The following is a 12,643-nucleotide window of genomic DNA, read 5'->3' on the forward strand; positions in this document are numbered from 1 at the left end:
CACCCCCCCCCGCAGTCACAAACATCAGACATTTATTCTCCAAAGAAAGCTTTTTAGATCCTTCCTGCAGTTTCCATAGTGATTCCATTTTTCCCTTTTATCCCAGATTGGCTGAAGAGCCGCTCCCCTCCGAGCTTCCAGCGGCTCCTTGCTACTGACTGTCGACATAAAAAGGTAGTTGAGGCACACGTGTGGCACCCACTGCCAGAAATAATTAAAACCAACAAAGGTTAGCAAGAGGTTGCCGAATTAACATTTTAAAAAATTATTTTCCTGTATCAACAGAGCAGCACGGGAGGAAATCATTTTCCTTGAACCCACGTAATTATCCCCAGTTAAATGTAGTTCTGTTTTGCCACTACCTACGGACCTCATATTAAAACACTCATCATGCAAAACATAATCCTTTCATAAAAGGCTTTAATACTGCTGACATTGCTCCAGATGCCTGAGCCTGTTAGGCATAAAAGTTCATTACCAAAACGTTTTCACTTGGGTTGTTTTAGTTGGGGGATGAGACATCTGTCCTAGGCATTGTTCCCTCACTCTTTTCCAATACTTGCTTCAATTTTCATCTGCTCTGCCAAGGCAAGCCCATTGTCCTGGGCCAAGTCGTCCTGGCTGGCCACTGTCAAAGAACATCCAGCTCAAGAAAACCTGTGTCTTTTAGTTTAACCCTTAATTAAGCCAGGGCGCAAAGAGCCTGGCCACTGCGAGGAGGAAGCGTAATTTACTGCAAAACCACACTGGGCCAGGCTTCTCCCAATTAAAATAGGGCTTTAGATGAATTCTCAAAGTTGGGCTGATTCGATTTCAACTCTCATATCACTTAATAATGCTGCTACATGAATAATCCTAGTCATAGGTTACGGTAATCCTGGGAGAATTTCAGTTCTGCGCAAAGATTGTATCTCCTTATTAAATATATTGAATTCTTGTCATGAAGCTGGAGATGGATTACAAATAAACTCTTGGCCATGAAAAGAAATTTTTTTAAGATTGTTGTAGGAATAATGCAGTTAGCAATTTCCTCACAAAGTCCATAAGTAATATTGGTGGACTAATGAGTTAAAAAAAAATGGCAACTTACATATAACTCATGTAAAAAATGTACGAACAGTGACTATTTACAAATTGGCTGATGGAATTATTACAACTTCTGTCGATCATCAACAACAAATAACTAGCATTAAAAAGTACTTTAAGATTTGCAATGGATTTCACAGATACCATCTCACTTGATCCTCACAATCACCCTGGATAAGTAGTAGCTGCTTTATTAACCCCATTGTATGGATGAAAAAACTGAAGCACAGGGAAGTTAAGAAACTTGCCTGTGGTTGCAGAATCTTAAATCTCAAGCTAGAAGGAAACTTAAAGGCCATCTAGCTTAATCTTTTCATTTTACCAATGGGAAAAACTAAAGGTTAGACAGATCAAATGACCTGTTAAAAGGAACTTACATAGTAAGGAGAAGAGCTGGGTTTTGAACACAAATTTTTGCAATGTTCTTTCCACTTCAGCACACTGTTTCCTTAAATTTCAGAGGCAGGATTCAAACCCAGGTCTCCCTTTACTCTAACCCCTTAAGATAAGTACATTTATAAATTGTTCCATACTTGGCAAGTCTTGTATAATGTATACCAGCACTAAGATATCTGTCACTATGATGATGAAAACATATTACTCTGTCTCACAATATATTCTGCCCTATCTAAACCTCAAAACTATCAATGTGAAGGGACAGATGGATCACTAGATTTCTCTTTACTAATCTATTGAGTACCACTGGGCAAAACTTTATGTTTTCCTTCCTAGCCATTTACTTTAATTATGATTGTTTTTGTCGCCGTTCATTATTCATTTTCAAAGAGCATTATGGGGTGATATCTTGCCTTGTGTAAGGATTGGATTTAAGTGAGGCAGAGTTACACCAAGCCATTGGCCTCACTCTCCCTTCCAGAGTTATCTAAGTGAAATAACAGGACAAGATGACAGGTAACAATTTGAGATGCAGTGGATGACTTTGGCATCCACAATGTCTACTCAAGCTTTAAACTCTTCATAATCCATGTTTTCACTGCCTTTATAGCCACTGGAAGAAATTATCCTCATCCTCTCATTCTGCTGGGGGAAGTCTTCCCATGCTTGGAACACCTCTAACTCACCTCTCCATTTCCCTGGATTTGTTTTAGCTCATCCATTAAAACGGTTTTAATAGAGTGTGGCCACTGCTCATTCTATAGTTTCTTGGAGCCACAGTTCATAGTTCAGTTCCAGATTGGCTCCGAAGAAAGATAAGCCACCCTGGAAAGGTCTTAGCAGGCCATCACCCCAAGGTGTTAGTCAGTAGGAAGGACAATTCTGTAAAGGTTAAAATTAATATACAATAACTATTATACTTTATAAAGTTTATTAATAATAACTAAAGTAAAAAAATTAGAGTAAAAAAGGCTGCTAACCAAGCTGCAGTGGCGGAAAAAAGAGAGAGAGAGAGAGAGAGGTGGAGTTTCCCACAACTATATACAAAACGTCACCATGCAATGTGATGGAGAGATTAAAAGAAATTCTGGGAAATACTGAAGGACTTCTGGGGGATGAAGTCCAAGGTACAAAATTCTCTAACTATACAATTCAAAAGTGTTATACTCTAAGAAGAAGACACCCTTAAGAGTGTTGACAACTCAACACAGAGAGATACTACAGTAATCCTTTGCTAATCCGACATATCTAATCAGGAGCTATGCTATCTTTTGTAATGTCTCCCATAATGTATATGAGTTACAAAATATTAGAAATCTTTGAATGAATGAACCACTCAACCAGTCAACAATTAGCTATTAAATACCTTCTACTGCATAGTATGAGGTGCCAAGGATAGAAAGACAAAAAATGAAATAATTTCTTCTCTCAAAGACCTTATATTCTAAAGTTGAATGATCTCATCAACAAGGTTGTAGAGTGGATAAAAGGTTCAAAAGTACCTTAGGATCATAGCCTTCCCATTTTATAGATGAAGAAACTAAAGTAAAGAAAAGAGAAGTGACCCACCTGCCAAGGTCACCCAAATATCTGAGCCAGGACTTGACTCTCTGTCCTGTGTTTCCAAATCCAGCACTCTTTCTCCTATACTGTGTATCTCTCCTAATTCACCTGTCAATTATGAGATTCTAGCATTGTACTGAATGGAGATTTTGCCAAGAATGATCAGATCCACCTACTACTTATTATGTCTTTTGATTTAGTATCAATTAATCAATTGATCAACATACATGTATTAAATGCCTAGTAGGTGTCCAATGTGCTACAACCTTACATGCTATTTTTGTGCATGAATAAATATAGTATAGGAATATGCAAAATAGATATTAGAAGATTGGGGCAGGGCTACTAGCAGCTGGTAGAGGTCAGGAAAAGCTTCAAGTGGAAGATGGGTGAGGCTTGACATAATTTCTTTAAAGTAACAAGAGATTATAAGGTGATGAAGAAAGAAGTCTTTGTTAAGTTGTGACATTGTTGGAATGGAACACTATTGTGTCATAAGGAATGATGAATAGGATGAGTTCAGAAAGACTTGAATGTACTGATACAAAATGAAGTGAACAGAACCAAGAAAACAATGTATACAGTGACAGAAATATTATATAATAATCAACTGTGAAGGACTAAACCACTATTAGCAAAGCAAATTTCCAAAAGGGACTCATGATAAAAAATGTTACTCACACCAAGGAAGGAACTGTTGGAGTCAGAGTGCAGATCAAAATCCACTATCTTTCACTCTATTTTCTTCATGATATTTCTATTGCATGTGTGATATGTAACTCCTCTCATGACATTAGCAATATGGAAATATGTATAACATGATAGTACAGAAAAAAATTCTCTCAGACTATTCATTGCCTTAGGGAGTGGATAAAGGTAGTGAGGGAGAAAACTTGACTTCTAAAATGTCCAAAATTGTTTTACATGTGATTGAAAAAAGTATTAAAATTTTTTTAAATAAAAAGAAGATTTTGTTAAAAAAAACAGAATAATTCAGTAACACTTTCATCTCTTTAACAAGAAGACAAAAGAGAAAGGAGATTAGAAGTGAGTCTCTGTTATGTGGACAAGAGGAGGAAGTGCTTTTGTGATTTATAATTACTGAATAATGTACACCTAGAAAATCTGAGTGTTTCTCAGGAGGCTGGGGAAGATAATGTTAGGTAGCTGGTCCTTTGACCTAATCAAGAGATTTTTAAACTGATATTTAAGGGAGAAAGGGAGATTCACAGATAAATGGTAAAACAGATGATAGGATCATAGAGTTTAGAGTTTAGAGTTGAAGAGTCCTTGGAGAATACCTAGCACGAAATCCACATTCATAGATGAAGAAATGTCATGGAAAACAACAGGTGTGATACACAATTAAGAACAAAAGTGGAAGAAGTACATAATGATTCTTCAGAAGTGTTTATATCTCTTTGAGATGAAGGAAGGTCACATCCTGGCAAAACCACTTAGGGGATGGTGGAAGTGGAGGAGGGATATTGGAAAGGGATTCATGATTCAGGTAGTAATTGGACTAGATGACCTTTAAGATTCCTTCTAATCTACAATCCTTTGATTCTTTGAAATAATAAAGGAGTAGGCAACAAGTAATACTTACGATTCCAGTTGTCTCTATACATGTTTCAGGTCATCAAAAAGAGTATTTTGGAAACTTTAACCAAAGAAGGCAAATATGAACCTATTAGTTCCACTGAGATCTAGTAGGAAGGATTCATTATTGGGATATGTCAATAGAACAGTTTATTTAAATGAAATAGATCTAAATTCAGCAAATTATATTTTTATAGATAAGGAGAGTGACACAGACAGAGATTAAGTAACTTTTCCAGATTCATGCTGCTAGTAAGTTTCTGAGGTGAAGTCTTCATGACTCTGGGTTTAACACACCATCCATTGTTAACTAGAGGCCTAAATGGAAGCTATCTAGGGGTCCCTCTCAAAGAGGTATCTATGAGTAGATAACATAGTAGTAAAAGCGGAAAGTATAAGATATGGAATATAGTTTTCTTATGTAAAGTCTGAAATGGAAGTAAACAATATTACAACTCAGTGTAATATAACATTTAAAGTGCTGTATAAACACTATCTATTTATTGTTATTGTTATCAGATGATCATATATTTATAGATGCTAGAACCATAGAGATTATATCATCCAACTCCTTCATTTTTACAGAGAAGGAATCTGAGGTCAATAGAAGTTATATGCCTTACACAGAGATATTTAGCAAGCAAGGTAGAATTTGAATCCAGGTCCTTAGACCTCAGAGCTTTAAGTTCCATCATGATACCTATCAATGTTGACAAAACTGAGATGAGTTGTTATGCCTTCAATGTATTAATGGAGTTGTCTAGATAAAGAAGGTTGGAATTAAGTAAGCCAGTTCAGGGAAGAATGGATGGGTGCAGTTACACAACTGGCCATAATTTCATATTTTATGGCCTTTTGTTTTATGATAGGAAACCTAGTCACTTTTGGAGTTAATAATAACAAAGAAATAGAATACTGAACCTAATCAGATGTGCTCAGACATCAGAAAAGCATATATCAAAAAGGAGAAAAAAAGATCAGAACAATAAAGAATATACAGGGAAAGACAAACAGGGCAGTAAAGGGCTCAGAGATCATGCCATTGGGACCTTGGGATGTTGAACTTGGTTCATAGATCTAAAGTAGGAAGGTTCTTTAGACTCCAGAAGTCTTAGTGAAGTCATGAGAACTGTCTTCAAGGATTTGAAGGGTTATCATGTGGTAGAGAAATTCATTTGTCTCTGCTTGACCCTAGAGGACAGAATAAAAACACATTCTCTTCTATCTCTTCTCCACTGAAAAAAAAGAAGAAAAAAATTTTTAAATAAATAAATATAGGTTCACCAAGAATTTGTCACGTTAAACATCATAGATGAAATAATGGAATTAATGTAGGTTTCAGCAAGTCATCTGACAAAGTTTCTTATCACTTCATAGAAAAAGATGAGAGGAAGATGATAATATACTTACATGAGTTGATAACCTGGTTGAATAAACCAATTCAAATAGCTGATTCATGTCAACTTGATGAGAGATCTTGAGTGGTAACCTGAAGAATACTATACTTGGGATTCCTTTGTTCAACTCTTAAACCAATAAATAAAGCATTAATCATGCTTATTACATTTACTGATGGCAGAGTTCTGGGGAAGATATCAAAATAAAAAACACCTGGACAAGCCAGAAAACTGTGCTAAAACTAACAAGGCACAATTTAATAGGGATAGATGACAAGACTTAAACTTGGCATGAAAATAAGCAAATTGCACAAGACTTGTATGGCTGATATCTGGTTTGACAATAATAATTCATGTGAAAAAGACTGAGACATTTAGGTTGATTGCAACAATAATATAAGACAGTTGTGTCTTCTAAGAAAAGAATTGATATAATGTTAGACCTTATTAATAGAAATATAGTATCTAGAACAAAGGAAGGAAAAATCCCACTTTTACGTCTACCAATCTAGAGTAATGTATAGGTTCTAGATAGCATATTTCAAAAGGACTATTCATGAATAGGAAAAGGTATCAACAAGAGGGTAAGTTGATCAAAACTGTGTTATTCATAAGAGGGTGGCCAGAATGATGAAGTGACCCAAACATGATTATATGGGGAAGGGAATTAAAGTGAGCAGACAGCATTTAGATGGGAGAAGTATGAAATTTGTTTTAAAACATCTAAATGACTTTTTATATGGAAGAGGTATCTATTGCTTAAAGGGCAAAACTCAGACCAATAAGAAGACAGACTTTACTTGAACTTAAAGAAAAGTGCCATGATAATTACAGTAGCTGTAAAACAGAACCAGCTATCTTGTTAGGAAGTTGGGCTCCTTCAATGGCATCTTTTAGGAAGAAGTTGGATGGTCTCTAAGTTCTGCTCTAGTACCAAATCTATGCACCTATCTTATTAAATAACTTATTTCTGTGTCTCAGTTGGCTCATTGTTAAATTAAGGAGACTGAAGTCAGTCATTCCTGAGGTTCTTATCAGCTCAGTCTCATCATCCTATGAAGAAAGGAGCATCATTCAGCACAACAGTAAAGGAGATTAATTCTTACGATATTATAATGTTGTAACTAGTATGGAGCAAACAGGTCTTGTCCCACAGTACTGATATGTAAAGAAGTACTTTTTTCCCAGAGATCATTTTTCATTTTAAGTTTTCCACCTCTCAAAAGACCAGATTCCTTGGGAAACTGACAGTCCCCTCTCCAGCATGACCACACTACCAATAAAATTGTTCACTGTGCCTATATATCCCACCAGATCATATCTATTCCCCCAAAATTAATTTTTCCTAGGCATAGTTATAGCTCTGCTATGGTCACTAATCTTTATTGTCATTGCTTCTTTCCAGGCAGGCCAGAGTACCCAGAGGCAAAAGCAGTGAATTGACTCCAGGGTTTCAACATAACATATCTTAGCTTCTTTAAGAGACTAACCACCACTTTCTCCTTTAAGAATCCCATCTGCTTCACAGCACAGACTCTGAATATGGCTTGTGAGTTGCTACTAAAATCTCTTATTTTCTGGTTGATGGTCAAATCTATTAAACTGACAGAGCCTTAAACCAAGTATGCAAATACTTTCAGCCAACACATTAACAAAACGTTAGTCAGCCAGTAAGTAGTAATTTTCAATCACTGGTCCTGTGCATATTCTCCTGTCATTTTCCATCAGCAACCACCATGGGGGTCATTTTATAAACCACTTACATACTTAGTATTGACTCTATGAAAGAAAGCTTTGACAGGAAGTATTACAGTGGCAGAGCATTTTGTAAACATGTGCAAATAACTTCCTGTATGGAGCAAAAAACCCCAAACCACTCACCAGGTAAGGTAAAGGGCTCTGTGACTAACCACCTCTTGATGACTGGAAGATTGTAATAGACTCCTAACTGGTTTCCTTTCTATTCAATTGGGTGTCCCATTTCTAATCCATCCTCTACAATCTGATGAATTGATATTCCTAAAGACTAGTTTGGACATTTATCCAACAAATATTCCTGAAGCATTTACTGTGCAGCAAACCCTCTGCTGGACAAGAATAAAACAATCCCTATCTTCAAGAAGCTTACTTCCCACCCAACAGTGTCATACTCAGGGAGTCTCAGTGATTTTCTATAGTCTCTAGGAGAAAATATATGTTCCTTTTTTGGCCTTTTAACACTCTTAATAATTTCTCTCCAGGCTAAATTTGAGAAAAATTTTAAATGAAAAATCATGAGCCTTTTATGTATCATGTGAGTACAACATAAATATATTTTTATTAAGAATTTACTTATTCTACTTTCCAGTAAGGTTAAAGAACTCCCAATTTCTTCTCTCATCTCCATGTGTTGACATGAGCTGTCCTTCAAAACTAGAAAACGTTTCTTCCTCAACTCTACCTAAAATCCACAGTTTGCTTTAGGGTCCATTTCCTCTATGAATCAAAAATGATCAATATCAACCATGAATGATAATTTACTATCTACTGTGTGCCAGGCACTCTGCTAAGCACCCAATCTAAGGGATGTGAGTGCCTCTTAGACAGACTTTCTTTATTCTTTCTTGCAATGCTCACTGGCCTTTTCTCAATTCTGATCTGCCTTGACTCATAAGATCAGATTCAACTATCATCTCTGAGTAGATGATTCTCAGATCTATATATTTAGCCTGAATCTCTCTCTGGAGCTCTAGCTCTTCGTCACCAACTGCCTTTTGGACAGTTAGAAATGAAAGTCCTATTGGCATCTCAAACTCAATGTGTTAAAAAGAAAACAACACTCTATTATCCCTCTCAAAATTCTCCCTCCTGGTTCCGGATTAAGATGGCGGCAGAGTAAGAAGCAACTCTTAACCTTTCCTGACTGAAACACACAAAACTCCTCAAGGGGACATAAAAACAAGTCCAGACAAACGGAGGAACCCCACAACAGGGCACAGCGTGGAAGGTACGTGGAATTGGGGCATTTCCATGCTATAAAGGGGTGAAACAGCTCTCACTAAGTCATGGGCTGAGCAACCACACCACCCACACCCCCTCCACACACAACACCTATAGCGCCGAAGCCAGCTAAAAAGAAATAGAGCAAGTTTGGGGCACCCATCGAGTCATCGGCAGCTCCGGGGCCTGTTCCTGAGAGCAGCAAGATTTAGGACCCCCAAAAGCTAACGAAAGCACACAAAATCTGAGCGCGGGAGCAGGATGCCTAGAGCAGATGCAGGGCACAGAATGCGGGCTCAGAGTGCAGGCGTGGGCAGAGGCATGGGTGGAGGCAGACACAGCCACGAGCTAAAGCTCTGAAACCCTGAATGGGGAACCAGTGCAGACAGGTATACGACTGTGGAAGCAGCGCCCTGAGACTTGTAAAGAAACCTCCAGCAGAGGATCAAGCAAGGGGGTTCACCAGGGGGCTTGACCTTGGAAAAAACCAGAACTCAGACCTCAGGAGCCAAAAGACCGTGGACAGACCCTGAGCGTGAGGATAAACCTGAGAAGCTGCTGGGCTAACGATGGCTACCCAGTCTCAGGAAGTTCAGAAGAGAAAAATTAACAACAAGAAAAAGAAATCTTTAACACTCGACAACTTTTACACAGAGAAAATCCAGACAATCGAGCAAACAGAGGAGGACAACAAACAAGCATCTGGACCCTCCTCAAATAAGGAAAACTCCTCACAAGCTATGGAAGAGTTCAAAACTGAGATTCTGAGGAAAATGGAAGAGATCTGGCAAGAAAATAACAGTTTAAAAGGTAAAATCCTGCAATTGGAAAGTGAGGCTCAGAAACCAAATGAACTGATAAGCAAATTGAACACCAGAAATGACCAGATTGAAAAGGAATACCAGAAGATTATGGCCGAAAAACAGAAGATTATAGCCAAAAACCAAAAGATCATAGCCAAAAACTGAAAGATTATAGCTGAAAACCAATCCCTAAAGGCTAGAATTGAGAAATTAGAATCTAATGATCTTTCAAGACAACAAGAACAAATAAAACAAAGTCAAAAGACTGAAAAAATAGAAGGAAACATGAAATATCTCAATGAGAGAGTGACAGACAAAGAAAACCGGTCTAGAAGAGACAATTTGAGAATAATTGGTCTTCCAGAAAAACCAGAAATTAATAGAAACCTGGACTCCATACTAACAGAAAAAATTGAGCAAAATTGCCCTGAAGTCCTACAACAAGAGGGCAATATAGACATTGAAAGAATTCATAGAACCCCTGCGACATTCGACCAAGAAAAGAAAACACCCAGAAATATAATTGCCAAATTCAAGAGTTTCCAAGCAAAAGAAAAAATCTTACAAGAAGCCAGAAAGAAACAATTCAAATATCAAGGAGCACCAATCAGGATCACACAGGATCTGGCAGCCTCCATGCTAAAAGATCGCAAGGCTTGGAATACGATATTCAGAAAGGCAAGAGAGCTGGGCCTGCAATCACGGATCAACTACCCATCAATATTGACTATATATTTCCAGGGGAAAGTATGGGCATTCAACAAAATTGAAGAATTCCAGGTATTTGCACAGAAAAGACCAAGGCTAAATGGAAAGTTTGATATCCAACCACAAAAATCGAGAGAAACATGAAAAGATAAATAAGATAGAGAGGGGAAAGAAAGAAAACTTATAATTTTTAAATTTGCCTTTTTAAGGACCTCAGTGAGATCTAATTACCTGTATTCCTATGTAGAGAAATATTATGTATAAAATTCTCCCTCCTCTTTTGAACTATCTTATTATAATCAAGGGCACTGCTATTCTCCCAGTCATCCAGATTCATGATTTTGGTATAATTCTTGACCCCTCACTATCTTTCACCCCATAATCCTAATGTTATGGTTTCTACACTCAAAATATCTGTTACATATGATTTCATCTTTCTACTGAAATGTCAACAACCCTATTTCAGGGAATCATGAACTCTCACCTGAACTGTTCAAATAATTGGTTTTTGTGGACCAAGTCACTGCTCAATCTAAGTCATCCTCATTTCAGGTGCCAAGATGATTTTCTGTGGAAACAAGATGGAGTATGGAAAGCACTCAGCTGACCTCCCCCAATATTCTACTCCAAAAAAAAAAGCCTCCCACAGAACTTTAAAATAATACATCAAATTGAATTCTGTGGCAGCAGGGATAACATAGGAGAGAGACCTGTGACATGGGAGAGGAGACTGATCTGGAGTCCCCATGGATGAAACACCAGGGGTAAGATTAAGTGGTAAAGACAGAAGTAAGAGTAACTTTGAGATTTCAAGCCAGAGGTTGTAAGGAGATGTTGCAACTTGTCAGAAAATGATTACAAGGTCCTTTCATGCTAGCTCTGTACATAGGATCAGGCTCTGTTTGGAAATGCAATTGTCTATGTTGAATGTAGTTCAAAGACGGAGAGGAACACATTCAGTCAAGAAGGAGTGGGAACCCTGAGAGATAACTGCATTGCCTACACCCATCTCAGGGTCATAGTTCAAGGGTGGAAAAAGCACTTTGGGGTCAAGAGGGAATAGAAGCCAAAATGGACAAATTTCACTTCTAATACCAAGGGAAGAGGGATCTGAAGAACAGTATTCATTGTAATCCAAAGGGATGAGAGTTCTTTCCTGGATAAGGACTAGAGTGTAGAATAAGAGGGCTACCATACCTCTCCTTAGATCACACCACCTAGAAGCACCCCACATTTCCAAAACCCAAAAACTAGTTCTGAAAACAGTGCAAAAAAAGCCCTTGGAGATTAAGATGGTGCCCTTTCCCCCAACATTCTCCTCTCTAACACACACATTCCAGGGACAGAGCATAAAACTAACATAAAATTTTATGTCAAGAAATAAAGTGAAAAATGAGCAAATGATAAAAAAGAAAATAACTATAAAAATCTACTATGACAATAGGGAAGACGAAGACACTAAGTCAGAAGACAACAAAGTCAAAATAAATATAAGCAAAACCTCAAAGAAGAAATGCAAAAATTGAACCCAAGCTTCATGAGAATTCCTCAGAGAGCTACAAAAAATCATTTTCAAAATCAGAGTAATTAAGGTAAAATTGAGTAAAAAATGAAAGCAAAGGAATAAAATTCTAAAAAGATAATTAATAGCTTGGTAAAAGAGGCATGGAAATATTAAAGGAAACATCACTTTAAGATAAAGAATTGGCCAAATGGAAAAAAGTTACAAAAATTCACTGATGAAAATAGCTTCTTCAAAAGCAGAATTGTTTGAATTGGGGGGTAAGGGAAGAGAGATATAAAAACCCATTGAAGGAAATAATTCCTTAAAAATTATAATTAAGCCACTGGAAGCTAATGACTCCTTCAGACACAAAGAAACAATAAAAAAGTCAAAATGGGGAAAAATATTAGAAAATGTGAAATATGTCACCAGTAAAAACAACTGACCTGGAACATAGATTAAAGAGCAATAACTTAAAAATTATTGGAATATTGAAAGTCATGACCAAAGACAGAACATAGACATCATATATCAAGAAATTATAAAGAAAAACTTCCCTGATATCCTAAAACCAGAGGGTAAAATAGAAATAGAAAGAATTCACCAAT

The sequence above is a fragment of the Gracilinanus agilis genome, chromosome 5 (genome assembly GCF_016433145.1).
Source record: "Gracilinanus agilis isolate LMUSP501 chromosome 5, AgileGrace, whole genome shotgun sequence".
NCBI classification, from domain to species: Eukaryota; Metazoa; Chordata; class Mammalia; order Didelphimorphia; family Didelphidae; genus Gracilinanus; species Gracilinanus agilis.